This window comes from Sturnira hondurensis, unplaced genomic scaffold (genome assembly GCF_014824575.4).
Source record: "Sturnira hondurensis isolate 20B ecotype Veracruz unplaced genomic scaffold, ASM1482457v3 Scaffold0016663, whole genome shotgun sequence".
Taxonomy (NCBI): Eukaryota; Metazoa; Chordata; class Mammalia; order Chiroptera; family Phyllostomidae; genus Sturnira; species Sturnira hondurensis.
Genome location: NW_028089294.1, coordinates 11,544,448 through 11,561,653, shown reverse-complemented (window position 1 = coordinate 11,561,653; position 17,206 = coordinate 11,544,448). Strand labels below are relative to the sequence as shown.

General features: G+C 38.7%; 1 pseudogene; it reads right to left on the bottom strand.

Moving 5' to 3' along the window:
- Nucleotides 1–12,536: 12,536 nt before the first annotated feature.
- LOC119001462 (nuclear nucleic acid-binding protein C1D-like) lies at nucleotides 12,537–15,571 on the bottom strand (annotated as a pseudogene).
- Nucleotides 15,572–17,206: the final 1,635 nt, after the last annotated feature.

Below are 17,206 nucleotides of genomic sequence, written 5' to 3'. Positions count from 1 at the left end.
ACAGCTTAAGAACAGCTTAAGCTGCTTACTAATAGTTTGTACTCTGTGATCATATTTTCATTATTTCCCCCAAAACACTGACTTCCCTAAATTTTGTTTTTCACTTCCACGTATTTTGTTCCAATTTTATTATTTATGTATAGTTCCTTAAGCAATATATGTAGGGGTTTTTTGGTAGGTTTTAAATTTGTATGTCAATCAAATCTTTATGTATTCTTCTGCATCCTGCTTCATCTGTGAGCATACAGATAGCTGTAAATTTATCCACTGCCACTGCTATAGAAGATTTTCTTGAATGAATATACCACGTTATTCATTCATTCTCCAGTGGATAGAGCCCTGAGGTTGTTACCAAATTGCTATTGCATGCAATGTAGCTGTGAACATTCTTTTTTAATATACTTTTAACATTTCTTTATTTTATTGACTGATTTTAGAGAGAGGAGAAAGGAGAGAGACAGAGAGAGACAGAGACATCAATTTGTTGTCCCACTTACTTATGCATTCATTGGCTAATATTCTTGTATGTGCCCTGACCAGGGACCAAACCTGCAACCTTGTCATATCAGGATGCTTTAACCAACTGAGCTAGTTGGCCAAGGCCTACCATTCTTTTTCATGGTGCCGTGTGCACACAAGTAACATACTTCTCAAAGAAAATTTACCTAGGAGTAGAATTGCTCGGCCCTAGAGCTTGTACATCTTCTACTTCGATATAAGCTGCCAAACTGCTCTCCAAATTGGAGTAACAAACATGCCCTATACCAAAACTTTCCCTTTACCTCCCTCACATCTTTGCCAGTGCTAACAGTCTCAGAATTTTTAACTTTTGCCAACCTAATTGTACCTCACTGTGGTTTTTACATCCCCAATTAGCAATGAAGTGGAGCACTTTTTATATGTTTGTTGGCTATTCAGGTGTCCTTTTCCATAAAGGGCTCTTGTGCTTTTTCATACCCTCTGTCATCATCATGTCATCATCATGTCATCATCATGTCATCATCATCATCATCATTATTATTTTACAATACTGGGTTGTCCTTTTTGTATTGACTTATGGGAGTTCTTTATGTCTTTAAGAAACTAATCCCTTGTCATCCATTTGCATTTGCAAATATACTCTTTCAGTCTTCAGCCTGTCTTTTTACTTTGTTTATGCTATTTTTGGATGTACAGATGTTTTTAAACTTTAGCATCATTAAAGATCAATTGCACTTTTATGTGTGCTTCAATTTTGTTTTTTAGAAAAAACACATTTTTTTCTATCTGAAGTCATAGGATATTCTCCACAACCTCAGTATTCCTTTGTTTAAAATCTTTGCTGTTCATATTTAAGACTTTCATACTCCTTTTAATTATTTTGTTTATGGTGTAAAATAGGAACAAATTTTACTCTTTTCTGTATAGATAACTAATTGTCCAGGCAATATTTAGTGAATAATTCAACAAATCCCCACTGTCCTGCAGTGTATCGACTTTTCAGATATGTACAGGTCTATAGAGAGAGAATTTGTGGTCTAGCTACCCAGCCATACTATACCTAGAGCTTGTTTTACATTTTCTCATTCATCCTTGACCTTTTGGGCATGTCTGAACTCATCTTAGTGTTCCCTGCATAGCTTACTGGTTGTTTTGAACACCTCCCTTTCTTACTCAATGGGATCACTGACACTGTAGGAATATTATTTTTAGAGCTTTCTTGGTCCTTTCTATTTCTTTTAAGAATCCCTGGCTTTGCTATCACAGGATTTAAAAAAAAAATTTATGATATCACTCCCAAAGTTGAGAGCATATGTCTAACTGATGCTCAACAGTCTTCTTTTTGCTATTACAAAATCTCCCCAGGATAAATTCAGCTGGTGTCGTGACCTAAGTCTGCTCTCCTGGTCAGAATTAAATTGGCCTACCAGTCATTCTTAATATTTTTGCTGCATTCAGAGCAACATAATCATGAGCAAGGCAAGTTATTCTCTGGATAGATGGTATTAAAAACTTTGCAAACTTGAACAAAAATTAAATTAAAAAAACTTTGCAATATTCCACCATGGAGTATTTCTTTTTTTAAAGAAGATTTTATTTATTTTTCTCTAGAGGGGAAGGGAAGGAGAGAAGGAGAGAAACATCAACGTATGGTTGCCTCTCATGAGTCCCCCGCTGGGAACTGGCCCACAACCCAGGCATGTGCCCTGACTGGGAATCGAACCGCAATTGTGTGGTTCACAGGCCTGCACTCAATCTACTGAGCTACACCAGCCAGGGCCATGGAGTATTTCTTGATTAATTTTAAAGTAATGAATTTCCTTTAACCGTATCTAAAAATCCACAATCCTCTTCATCCTCCTCTTTTAAAAACACTAGTTCTCTTGCTTTGCATAAATAGAAGTTTGAATATGTTACCATAGGTAGTTAACTAGTTATGAATAAGGAAGGAAGCAAAGGGAATCAGGCACTGATGAGCATAATGAACCAGGGAGCATAAGCCTGTTTGCTTTGCCAGGAAGTTACAGCTTACCACACTGCAGGGAATCACAGCATTGCCCCTCCCTTTCCTCTCTTGTACCAGATTATTGGGGGAGGTAAACACGTGCACCAGAGAAGCCAAAATGGCCGTGACCAATGGGGCTCAGTTGTTTGGGCATCATCCCACAAAGCAAAATTTGCCAGTTTGATTCCAGTTAGGGAGCATGCCTGGGCCATGGGCTCAGTCCCTAGTAAGGGCATGTGCAAGAGACACCTAATCAATGTTTTCTCACATCAATATTTCTCTCCCTCTTTTCCACTCTCTCTAAAAATAAATAAATACATTCTCTGTTTTTTGTGTTTTTTTTTTTAAAGTAATCAAGATGGCACAGGAGGAGGTGCTCGACCATAGAAGCCTGCCAGTCCAACCTGGGAAAGGGATTGACTGGCTAGCAGATGGGCCCATCAGAAGCCCACAAAAGCTTGGAAAGTTGATTGGTTATTTTGAAAAAGCTCCTCAGTCCTTCCCAAGCCCGAGGTAACATGATCGAGGTAACATGATCGCAAGGAACAAAGAAGAGCTCTCTCTCGTTGCCTTGGGCTTGCCCCTTGTACTTCCACGGGTTCTGTCTCTGTAACCTCAGGGCTCTTGCACAGCTGGCAGCTGCACAGACTTCTCAGCACAGGCTGTAGGCAGGGGCCTTGGTCCAGAGGCTCAGCACTGAGCTCCCTGGACGGGCACTGAGACCACTTAGCAGCAACCTGCTGGTTCCAAACGAATAAGTGTTGATGCGAAACAGAAACTCTGGACACTGGCCTTTGTTTTTGTCTTGCTAAAGACACGGTTGGACTTTTCCCACAAGGGACGGAGAGGCAGCCTTCTACCCAGAATAAATCCTGCCACACCACAATCTCCCGTGTGTGGGTCTGTGAAATGATTTTCTCAGGATTCCGTGAAAGAGCCCTACTTCCACTGGGCTACAAAGACACGGCAGGACATGGAGCCTCAGCACAGCCTGAGATGAAGTCTTAGCACATCCATTGGATTGCTGGGCAGGGTCAGCAGAAGCCTGAGGGCCTGAACATTCTTGAAGGGCTAGACTCATTCCTATTGAAGAGAGAGCTGGGCGTAGCAAGTTTGGCACAGTTACAAACCTTTAGTTATCTTTTTCTTTTCTTTAAAAATATTTATTTATTTTTAGAGAGATGAGAAGGGAGGGAGAAAGAGAAGGAGAGAAACAATGATCGGTTGCCTTCCACATACCCCCAACTGGGGACCTGGCCCACAACCCAGGTACATGCCCTGACCGAGAGTCAACCCGGTGACCTTCAGGTTGGCAGGATGACGCCCAGCCCACCGAGCCACACCAGTCAGGCTGTAAACCTTCAGTTTCCAGAGGGAAGAAGCGATGCTGTGTCAAGTCTGTTCTTTGGATTCGATTCCCGGGGGAGCAGTACATTCCCTGCATTCCCAGGTAGGAAGCAGGATATGACATTATAGCCAAAGAACTCGACAGGAATCTTAGATGTTGTAAGAAAACCTTCCTTCTTGACCTTTATCTTTACATGTTTATGATCAGAGGATAGGTCTGGGGCCAGACTGCCTGCGTTCCAGTCTTGGCCTTATCACTTGAACAGGAGACCTTCAGCATGTTACCTAACTTCTGACGCTCAGTTTCTTCAACTATGAAACAAAAATAGTGAAAGTAGCTAATTCATAGGAACTGTGATGACGATTAAATGTTAATATATGTATATGTATGATTATGTGTTGTTCAGCACAAGAAATATCCAAACCTCTAAGAATTTGAATGAGTTTATTTGAGCCAAGCTGACAACAATTGCTGAGAAGCAAAATCTGAACAGATTGAGAAAATGCCCCAGAAAATGGCAGTTTTACTACTTGTTTTATACATCAGAATCAAAGGGGAAGAGTTAAGGGGGTTACATGAAATCCTTTGATGATAGATTAGGGAGCCGGAAAAAACCAAAGTGGGAAAATCTCTGGCACTGGATAAAAAGTAAAGCAAATGGACACATACCTCGTTTACATTTGTGGGTACAGGATAGTTAACAACAATAACATGGTAATAACATTGAGGGGACTTGTGGTTTCTGCTCTGAGGGTGACAGGGTAAAAGGAAAGAAAAGAAATAACTTTGATATTCCAAAGGTATGTTATCAAGTATGTTATCTTAGGTGCAAAAAAGACCACAGACAGGCTCCGTTAAAGAGAAGATTGACCTTTATTAGGGAAAAATACTGCTTTAGGACATGACAACCACCATGAACTGGCTTTAGTTAGAAAGCTTTAATTTCTAACTATAACCATGGAATGTAGTTACTTTCCATCTCTGAGATTGTTTAATGTCTAACGCATAACCTTCCTACGTGGTAACTTTTTGTCTCTGAGTTTGTAAGGCCGTCTTGCAGGCCTCCCCTGAGCATGTCAGAGTTAGTGCGCACCCCCTTTTTCATCCACAGAGTATGCGAACACAAGCATGTAGGTTCTGTTCATAGAGCTCAGTGGCAATGAGTGTCCGGGGCCCCAGATGTTGGCTTCTAAACTCCACCCGTCATTAAAAAGAACTGAGGTTTCTTGAAGAAGTGGTTGATTCCAGGACCGGGGCAAATATAAGGTGAGCCTGGAACATCTTTTTGTGTCAAGGTCACAGAAGCTTACATGAAAGACCTCACCACAATGACCAAATCTGTGGTGATGTGAATATCAAAATAAATGATGAAAGCAAAGGGATAGAATCTACTGAGTTAAGAACAGGACTGCAGTGAGAGAGAAGGCGGGGAGGGGGAGAGAGAGAGGGAACAGTTTTAAAGTAGAAAGCCATATAGAAGAAATGATGGAATTTAAAAAATCATTGGGCAACCAGTTGAGTAATAATTATGGATGCTGAAACTAGTGGGGGAAAGTTTGGGGAACAACAAAATACCTATTAAGCATGAAGGGTAAACTAATAACTTGGCAGTGGAAAAACCTGGCAGATGCCACCTTAAGCCGTGTCAAAAATAGTATCACTAAAAATGGGACAAACCAATATACGCCTCCTGAAGCACGGACAAGAACTCAGTCTCCCTTCCGTGGTATTTTTGCCAAAGAATGCATTTGTTGTGATGATTTCATGGGTGTGTACACATGTACAAATCTGTCAAATTGTATCTGTTAGATATGTATCTGTTAGGTGACAAGAAGAAAAAAAAAGTTAAATGTAAACACATGTAAAAGAGCTTAGAATGATAGCTGACACCTAATAAGGAGTACATGTGTGTTGTTACTGTAAGGACCTACACAAAACATAGGTGACATGAGGGTGGAGACCATGAAGGTCCAGGGACATTTCCTTAGGTTACCCAAGGCTCAGGAACCCCAGGACTCATGATAGTTTACTTTAGTGTCTAATGTGGCCTGGATTTTTTTTAACTTGGAAAAAATACAAAAGCATATGATCTTTAAGTGGAAAGTAAAAAACATAGCTTTTTACTTGAAAAGAAGGGAAAGATTTTGTGGGCAGATCATAAGCAGACCATCTGGTTCACTCAGGAGAAATCCTAAGAGCACATTTTTATCAGCCATGCATGGTTTAAGATAGACCTCCCTCAGCTAAAAATAGCGAGTCATATTTGTTCTGCTATTTATGAGTGAGTTGGAAATGCCACTGAACTGCAGTGCGCAAGACCCCAGTTATCTTTTCTAAGAATCAGAATACACTGTTGTTTAGATTTCTCAAGTCTGAACGTTCGACTGTGTGCGAGACAAATTCATCACATGAGAAATCGCCAAGGTGGGCACAGTAGTAGTACTACCTCCAAAACTAAATTTTAGTTCTTTAAAAATAAGATTCTTATTTTAAAATGATTCTTAACCAGAGACAATATTACCCCCAGGGTATATTTTGCAAAGTATGGAGACATATTTGGATGTTACTGCTGGGACTGGGGGGAGGGGAGGGCCTGTTACTGGCATCTAGCGATAGAAACCAGGGATGCTGCTAAATATTCTAGAATGCACGGGCAGACAGCCGCAAAAGAATGGTCTAGTCCCAAATGTCAATAGTGTCAATGTTAAGAAATTCTGCGCTAAAGGAAAACATTTTCTAAAATTTTAAGCGGTTCTGGTGCTGCAGGGATGGACTAGTGCTTCTAGTCCCATCTTTTTTTTTTTTTTAAAGATTTTATTTATTTATCTTTAGAGAGGAAGGGAAGGAGAGAAGGAGAGAAACATCAAGGTATGGTTGCCTCTCATGAGTGCCCTGCTGGGAACCGGCCCGCAACCCAGGCATGTACCCCAACTGGGAATCGAACCTCCATCCTCTGGTTCACAGGCCCGTGCTCAATCCACTGAGCTACACCAGCCAGGGCCTAGTCCCATCTTGATACAGAATTTTCATCAGCTAGTCCAGTGCTATACATAATATACACTCAGTTTGTATTTGTTTAGTCAAAAATTTGAGCTGTTCTCATTCTATGAGTAGTTGTGTGGTTTTACCTTTATTTGTATATGTACTAAAACTGGACTGAAACTTCAGGAACTTATTTAAGATAAAGAAGATGAACAATAAAATGACAATAAATACATACTTATCTACAATTATCTAAAAAAACTAAGCAAACAAGAGAACAGAGACAGAATCATAGGTATGAAGAGCATTTTGAGGGTTGCCATATGGAAGGATGGATGAAGAGGTGAGGGGATTAAGAAGTACAAATATGTAGTTACAGAATAGCCACGGGGATGTAAAGTACAACATAGGAAATGGAGTAGCCAAAAAATTTTTTGCATGACCCGTGGACAGGAATAATGAACGATGGTGTGGGAATTGTCTGAGGGATTGGGGGATGCTGGGTGGAGGGAGCAAAGTGAGTAATATTGGGACAACTCTAATAGCATAATCAATGAAATATAATTAAAAAATTAATGCCCTGGCTGGCGTGGCTCAGTGGATTGAGTGCTGGCCTGTAAACTGAAAGACTGACTTGTGCCCACTCGGGGCACAAGCCTGGGCTGGCCGGGTCCCCAGTTGGGGGTGTGTGAGAGACAACTGATCAATGTATTTCTCACACATCATTGTTTCTCTTCTTGTCTTTCTCCCTCCCTTCCCCTCTCTCTAAAGATAAATAAATTTTAAAAATCTCTAAAACATTAAATTAATGTTTAGTAAAAAAAATCTGCCAACCCAGAGAACTTGTACTGAAGTATCACAGCCCAAATGCCATGCCTTCTTTGCTCCTCATCCCAGTTCCGCTTCTTGGGGGCAAAGTCCTTTTGTTTTTGTTTATGAGGTGGTCATCTTTATAACTTGGAATAATATTCCACCTTTAAAATGCAGGGATTTAACTGCTTAAGCTATTCTCCCTCCTATCTGTTTTTGGTAGTTCTAGTGTCTTTAGTTATTCTATTGGAAGTCTTCCTAACTTAAAATAAGGTATACTCCTGTTTCTTGTTCACCCGCTTCATTCCAGCACCTCGCGTGCCCCTGATGTATGATGAAACCATCATCACACCCACCTTCCCACCTCCCTTCCCTTTTCAGCTTCCCTTTTGCTTTCTGCCTTCACACTTTATGACGTCGAGGTTAGTGACGGCTGCACTCTGTCTGTAGCTATACATAAGCATTCAATGTTTTGTCTATAACCAATTCTGAAATTGAACGGCATTAAGCAACACTGGCCTTTTATCACTATGTAAATATTAGCGCAGGGACCGCTGCCATGCTAGGACCACAGCATTTCCTCTTTCATGGGTCCACCTGTTGACCCCTCCGAGAGAACACTGCTTTCCTTCAGTTCCGTTAGTTGTTCAAAATCAAGACATATTTCGGTTTGCTTCCTATCTGGACTGTGGCTTTGTTGCGCTTTTTATTCTCACAAATTCCAGCTGCCCTTCTTTTTCCCTACTGAACAGAAGAAATGCATGCCTCCTGTATCCCTCTGTGACATGAAATGCACTTTGTTCTCATTGTTGAGCACAGTCGTTTGTCTTATGGGGAACGTTTGCTCCCACTCTGCCGCGGCCTGGCAGTCCTCTCTCCTGGGCTTTGGTTGGTTGCTGTGTTCTTGTGCCCATGGCTTCATCTTTCTTGACTTTACCCTTGTTTTGCTGACATACATCAATGTATTTCCATAAGGATTCCTTGTTTTCTAATTGAGTTCATGTCCTTGATTCTTTTTTTTTTGAACAAAAAAATAAGTGATATACACCCATGTGAATTTCTTGTACTTATTTTCTGGCTTCCTTCTTAGATCCCATGCAAGAAAAGCACCCATATGCTTTTTAGGGCAGGTGTATTATGAATTCTATAACTTAGAACAACCACTGGTTCTCCCTATGGTGGACTAATGATCCCAGTAAAATGGAGAAACATAGTATGTATTTTGCAGCATAAAATTTGCCAGTTTTTGTAGAGATCAAGTGTTTGATGGATTGTGTCAAATTGTCTTTAACAGTATTTTTCAATAACATAGACTAATTCAATTTAAGTGTGTGGATGCACTCATTGTAGCTAAGCAAAGAAAATATTTAAATTATAACCCAAATTTTTATTTTAAAATAATGGACATGAAATAAACTGTTTTTTAGTTTAAAGAATTTACGCATATTAGGGAGGTGGAGATGGCTTGGGTAAGGGTGAGAGACGGGGTGGGGGAAAGGCAGAAAACTGTACTTGAACAACAAGAAAATTTTAAAAATGGAAAAAATGTTGCTTTAAAATATTATCTCTTTGGGTCATGGAGCTTTGGGCAGCTCTTTAAATTTTGCATCCTAGGTGAGTGCCTGACTTGCCATTCCCTAGACTGACACTGCTTGTTGCCTTTAAATTTATTCTTCACACAGTAGCCAGAATGGTCTTGCTAAAGGCAAATCAGGTCATGTCACTCCATTGTTAAGTGGCTTTCCTTTGCACTTAATACAAAGTCCAAATTCTTAGTCTTACACCTACCAGTTCCTACATAAGATAAGGCCCTGCCCTCCTCCTCAACCTCAGCTTGTGCTTTCTTCCCATGGCTTGCTCAAGTCCAGCTCCACTGGCTGGAAAAAGCCAAATGCCCACTGCCTTCCTAGAGACTATTCTGTGCCCAGAATATTCTTTCCCCCAAGGTATTCTTAACTACTTTCCTCTTCAACTGAGATTTCCTTTTCAGGCGTTAGACGTCAGCTTCACTTGCACTCACGGTGAAAACAATTTCCCCTGATAGTTTGTCCCTTATACACCTATCTCCTTTGCAATCCCATGTTTGTTATGATGATGGTTTGATTGATGTCTGTTCACTCACATGACTGCAAACCCGAAGGGACAGAGATCGTGTCTGTTTCATTGTTGTTTCTGTCCCTGTTTTCTCTGTCTCTAGTGCCAAGTATATAGCTGGCACTTAATAAATATTTAACATAGTGATTGAAGCATAATAAATTCTTATTAATTTTTTGCAAAATTATTACTAGAAAGATGAATCCAATAGCGTATGAAAGCAATGAGGAAAGCAAATGAAATTCTCAGATATGTCAGTGAACATCCAATGAGTTGCCATCGTTTGTTTGCTTTTAAAACCAATTTTTTTCTTAGTCTTTTTTCTTTAATCTCAGGCTTCAGTATGTCCTAGTCTTGTCATATTTATAGCTTCTGAAGGTGTCTCTCTTTAGTCCAGGACATCCCGGTGAACTTTGTTATGATTGCCTGAAAGTGTCAAAGGTAAGTGGATCATGCACCCTTTCAATTAAATGCCACGTTGAGCTTATTTAATCCTTTTCCATAAATAATGGCTGCTCATATGAAAAAGGCACTAGGCTTTCCCTGTGACTATTTTATTTTATTTTTTAAATATTTTTATTTATTTATCTTTAGAGAGAGGAGAGAAGAAGAGAAACATCAATGTATGGAACTGGCCTGCAACCCAGGCATGTGCCCTGACTGGGAACTGAACCGCAATCATGTGGTTCGCAGGCCTGTGCTCAATCCACTGAGCCACACCAGCCAGGGCCCTATGACTATTTTATATCAAATTCAGTAATGGAAGATGTTTAATATGCTTTACTTCCTGTGAGTATGGTTTGGTCATGAAGGAGAACTGAGGCCATTTAAGTATAGTGAGTTGTTCTTACTTTTGCTTCCCATCTTCTAGCTCTTGGCTGCTTTAAATATGGTCTAGGCACATTCGCCTCAGAGGTGGGAACTTCTTAAATGCAGAATCTAAGACCCTTGCCCCCAGAATCTATATTTTCACAAGATCCCTAAGCCTTAAAATATTTAAGAACCCATGTTCCTAGGAGGGGGTCTATACAGATAGGCACTCATCCCAGAATGGGAAGAGATTGTAGTCAGAGAGCTTCCAACCCTCACTGGTATCCGGCCCCATGGGGTACATGGGTAAGAACATAGGTTCCGTGAGATTCTAATTTTCTAGGTCTAGAGTGGGGCTGCAGAATGACTCCGATGCCGCCAGCACTTAAAATGACACCTGGAAACTGCTGATTTTGTCCAGTTTCACAGTTTAACACAGGAGGTGACTGAGTGAGGAAGATTTAGCAGCTTGCTCACAGTCACTAGTGACAAAGCTGCACTAGAAAAGGATTCTTTTGGAACGAGGTGGAGGGAGACTCTAAGTGTTAAGTTTTATATTTTCATTCTGGTATGTACTTTTAAAAAACATTTTATCATGAAAAATTTCACACTCAAAAGTTGAGAGGGTTCGTAGTAAACATTTGTATCCTGACCACTTAGATTCCACCATTACCATTTTCTGATACTTGCTTTATCCTATAGCTACCCATTTGGATTTATTCTTCCATCCATCCATCCATCAATCCATCCATCCATTCACTCCCCACCCATGCATGCATGCATGCATCCGTCTGTCCATTTATTTGGATGCATTTCAAAGTAAATTTTGTACCAGTACATTTTCCCAAACATTGCATCATACATATGAGGTCATCTGTTTAATTTCTCATTTTATACAGTATCACACACTTTCCATAGAAAAGGCTAGAAAATCATGAGGATAGCAGAAGTGAAAAAAACAGTAAAGATATGTAAAAGAAAGAAATGGAGAAACATTGCCACATTTGAAGATGATTAACTCGAGTTTTTTTTTAAAGATTTTATTTATTTATCTTCAGAGGGGAAGGGAAGGAGAGAGGGAGAGAAACATTAATGTACGGTTGCCTTTGGTGTGTCCCCTGCTGGGAACTGGCCTGCAACCCAGGCATGTGCCTTGACTGGGAATTGAACCTCAATCCTCTGGTTCGCAGGCCCGCACTCAGTCCACTGAGCCATGCCAGCCAGGGCGAAGATGATTAACTCGTTTTTGAAATACAAAAAACCCTCCTACAAATCTAGTAAGTTTATGCAAATTACTTGAGACTTGTGGTTTTTCTCCCCATAACATTTGCATCCTTCATTAATAGGATACAGACACTATGCCAAAATTCAGCCATTAATATACAACCTCATTTCTTATCTAAAAATATTGCAGTAAAGATATTTTTTACTCTAAATGGTACATAGAGGCAAAGTGCCAAGAATTAAAACATAACTTTAAAGTCTTAAATTCATACTTCAAATGTCAAAACAAACAATTTTCAAAATTATGGAAACATAATGAAGTAACTACACAGAAAGAAAAAATGGACATTTAAGTGATTTCATTTTTCTTGTATGTAGGGAAAAAGATGTATTTCTACTTCAGCCTTCAGATATCATACTTCATAAAGTCATTATTCATTTAAAATAGATAACCTTTTATAAAAACCATTTAACTTAAATTTCATAGTTGCCTATAAAATAATACTTGCAAGATTAACCTATATAAGGAAATTTGAGTTCTGTCCAAAGAGATGGTAAACTACAAATAAAAATAACCTCACAGTGTTCTGTAGGAACCTTAATAAAGATAACTTAATTTTTCTGAGAAAAATGTATTTGGCATTAAATTTGAATGTAAATTTTATTATGAATTAAATAAAGAATATATTTAAACCTTGCATTGCCGCATAATCATCATCTACTTTGTATAAATCAATAAAAATGGTGTATTTTTTTGAACATGTATGCATCAAAACCAAAAGATTAATTTTTACTTTTTCCTTTATTGGCAACGTTGGGTAAAATTTTACTTTTGGTTCCAAAAGGCATTTTTTAACAAATTTTGAAGCTACACCTCTGTTCAGCTTGCCAACTGTTTTCTGTTTTACATTTATTTATTTATCTGAATTGAATTCATTGGGGTTACACTGATTAATCAAATTATAATATACAGATTTCAAGTGTACAACTCTGTAATACATCATCCGCATATTGCGTGGTGTGTTTAGCCCCCAAAGTCAGGCCTCCATCTGTTACCATCAGTGACCCCCCTTTACCCCTCTGTCCCATGCTCCCATTCCCTGTGGTGGTCACCATACCATTGTCTGTGTTTATGAGTTTTGTGTGTGTGTTTGGGCTGAGTCCCTTCGCGTATTCCACCCAGGCCCCACAGCCCCTCCCCTCTGACAGCTGTCAGTCTGTTCTCTGTCCCTATTAGTCTGTTTCTACTTCGTTTGTTTTGTTAAACAGATTCCACATATAAGTGCAATTAAATGGTACATATTTGTCTTACTCTGACTGGTTTATTTCACTTAGCATAATACTCTCTGGGCCCATCCATGCTGTCACAAAAGGTAAAATAGTTTTCTTTTTTTATTGCCGCAGAGTAGCTTATTGTGGAACTGTACTACAGCCGTTTTATTCCCTCATATACTGATGGGCACTTGTGCTGCCTTCAAATCTTGACTGTTGTAAATAGTGCAGCAAGGAACATAGGGGTGGGTACAGGGTGGGCAAATGTAGGTTTACAGTTGTGTGTGTGCAAAACATAGACTTTACTCTTGTATTATTATTTATTAATTGTTGTATTACTTAGTTGTATTCCAACTGTAAACCTTCTTTTGCCCACCCTTGAATATTCTTTTGAATTAATGTTTTGGGTTTCTTTGCATATGTTACCAGAAGTGGAATCACTGGGTCATAAGGCAGTTCCATTTTTAATTTTTTGAGGAAATTCCATACTGTTTTCCACAGTGATTGTACCAGTCTGCATTGCCACCAACAGTGTATTAGGGTTCCCTTTCCTCCACATCCTAGCCAGCACTTGTTTGTTGATTCACACATGATAGCCATTCTGACTGGTGTGAGGTGATATCTCACTGTGGCTTTATTTTGCATTTCTCTGATGACTAGTGGTGTTGAACATCTTATCATATGTCTATAGGCCATCTGTATGTCCTTTTAGGAGAAGTGTCTGTTAAGGTCTTTTGCCCCTTTTAAATTTTGGGTTATTTGGTTTTTTGGTTGAGCCAGGCTTTTCTTTGTTATTTCTTGACTCTGTTCATGCATACTCAGACTCTTTCCAATTCCTGCTTTACTGGATGTTCCTTAGGATTAACTCCCTGAGCTGCCAAATAAACCTCTAAAATACTGAGTTTAATGTGTAAACAGAAACTGAATCTACTTTTGCTTGTTCAGGTGGGTCCACCTTCTGGGAGAACTCACTTCTGTAAACAAACATCATGATCTTCAGCATCTCGCCTACAGCCTCCAGAGCACCAATGAAATCTTCAAAGGTTGATAAACACTCATGAATTTGTGCTGGATCGTCTTAATTTCTTCCATCATGATGAACTTTCACTGGACCTTCCACTCCTGTCTCCTGGAATGCAGTCTGGTGGCCATGACTTCAATCTAGGAGAGCCATTTTTAAAGAACAGGACTTCCTAAATAGACATTAACCTCATAATTCTAATTTTTTGCACTAGATGCAATATTTGGAGTGAACCTGCCATTGTTCCCCCTGACAGCATTTCCCTCCTGTGACATAAACATCCTGTAGCAGCCGAGCTCTGGCCCCTCTCCAGGACACCAGGGTACCTCTGACACGAAACGAAGCTGTATCTGGAAAAACTGGGGATGGGGATGGTGGCTCTAATCCCTTCTTAATGATGAGAAACAAATGTGGATTGTGTTCCTGCTCTATTCTGGCACTGAATCTTTAAAATTGTTTTAAAAATGGTGAAAAAAATGCCCTTTTAATAGACTTCAATTTTGAGAACATTTTTAATTTTAAAATTGAGCATATGGTACAGACAATTGCCACATACCCCTTTCCCTGCACAGTGTCCCCTGTTGGTAATGTCTAGCATTTGTATGGCATATTTGTTATAGTACATGAACCAATACTGATACACTATTATTAACTAAAGTCCATAGTTTACATTAATGTTCCCTCTTTCTGAGTACACTCAATGGGGTTTGACAAACGCACAATATCCTGTATCCACCATGATAGTATCACGCATAGTTTCACTGCCCTAGAAGCTCTGTCCTCCACCTATTTATTCCTCCCTCTTCCCCACAGAGTAGTTGCTGCTGGCAACTACTGATCTGTTTGCTGTCTCTGTAGTTTCGCCTTTTCCAAACGCCATATAGTTGGAATCACACAGTATACAATCTGTTCAGTATGGCTTCTTTCTTTCACTTAGCAATATGCGTTTAGGGTTCCTCCATGCCCTTCACAGCTTGATGGTATATGCGTATTTCTTTTTATCACTGAGTGATAATTTGTTGTATGAATGTACCACAGTTTGTTTCTTCCATCACTTATTAAGGGACATGTTAGCTGCTTCTGGGTTTTAGCAATTCTGAATACTGCTGTATTTAAATGTAATATTTAAATTTAATTAAATATTTAATTTTTAATTTAAAAATTAAATTATTTTTAATTTAAATTAAAACATTTAATTTTCATTAAATACTTAATTAAATATTTAATTAAATCAATGAAAAGTATTTAATTTTAATTAAAATCAAATACTCCATATTTCATTTTAAAATTAAAAATGTTCTGAAAATTGAAGTCTATTAAAAGGGCAATTTTTTTCACCATTTTAAAAACAATTTTAAAGATTCACTGCCAGAAATAGCTGCTGTAAATACTCATGAACAGGTTTCGTGTGGACATCATTGGGTAAATGCTTAGGAGTGTGATTGCTGGGCCGTATAGTGCAACTAGGTTTGGCTTTGTAAGAAATTGCCAGACTGTCTTCCAAAGGGGCTCCATCAATTTGCATCCTCACCAGCACTTGGCATTGTCAGTTTTTTTGATTTTGGCCATTCTAATAGGTGCGTAGTGGGTACCATCTTAACCATTTGTAAGTGCACAGTTCAGTGGCATTAAGTACATCCACAGAATTCTTTTTATTTAGCAAAACTGAAACTCTGCCTTTTAAACAATAACTCCCCATTCTCTTTTCTCCCCAGTCCTTCCAAACACCATTCTACTTTCTGTCTCTTGACTCTATTAAGTCAATCATATAAGTCAATATACATCAATCACACGGTATTTGTCCTTTGTGTCTGGCTTATTTCACTCAGCATAATGTTCTCAGGTTTATCCACATTGTCACATATGTTGGAATTTCCTCCCTAACACATGCACAAAGTCTTTTCTTTGGAATCTTTCCCACACCTTCTTTTAGGGATGAAATAACTGAGGAGGAAATTCCAAATTTGCTAAAATATCTTTGGGAAATAGTTGCATTTATTATTGTTCTTAGTTTTAATGGCCATGTGTGTAGCAAGCATGCTAGGGAAAGACCATAATGTGAATTTTTGTTCCCTTATTGTTTAGCAGCTTCTATGTTCTGTTCATTATAATGTATGTTTCTAATGGATATAAAGTCATATAAGGTCATATGAGGATGTAAGGTCTTTCTCTCAAGGCATTCATAATAGGGTAGGGTTCATTTTGGTCATGAACTAGAAAAACCACTTGTATATACACCCTGAGATCAGAATTGCCAAGGTATTTTGATAACTTGCATGGACTCTATGTACCAAGAAATACAAAATCATTTTAAAATGTGCTACTTTAATCTACATTAGTGATTACAGAATCAGCTATATGATTATGTATCTGACTGCTTCACAATTCGCTTGCCTATAGTAGGTCCAAGCAAGAAATTCCTGGCACCCAAATCCTACTCTGTTCAACTAAGCACATCATTCAAGGCTATTAATTGTTGTTTTACAGATAAATATTAGCAATTATATGATTCTATTTTGATACTTTATAAGCAGAAATCCATTAGTCATGTCAAAAAATTTTTCTTCATTTCTCCCCCAATTTTTAAATTGTGATAAAATACACATAACATAAAATTTACTATCTTAACCATTTTTAAGTGTACGATTTAGTTGTATTAAATACATTCACAATGTTCTATTGCCATCACCATCATCCATCCACAGAGTCTTTCCAGGTTGCAAAAATGAAACTCAGCACCTATTTAAAAAATAACTCTTCGTTTTCCTGTCTCTGCAGCCCCTTGAACCATCCTTTTACTGTCTGTCTAGGAATTTGACCACTCTAAGCTCTCATGGAAACGGAATCATGCAGTACTGGTCTCTTTGAGACTGGCTTATTTCACTTAGCATAATATCCTCAAATGTCATCCATGCTGTAGCTTAAGTCAGAATTCCCTTTCTTTTTAAGGCTGGATAATATTTCCTTATTATTTATTTATTCATTTGTTTTTGATAGACACTTGGATTCCTACCACACTCTAGCTATTGTGAATAATATGGTTCTGAACATGGGTGTACAAATATCTGTGAGATTCTGCTTTTACTTCTTTTGGGTTTACCCAGAAGTGCAATTGCTGGATCATATGGTAGTTCTGTTTAAAATTCTTTGAGGAACCGCT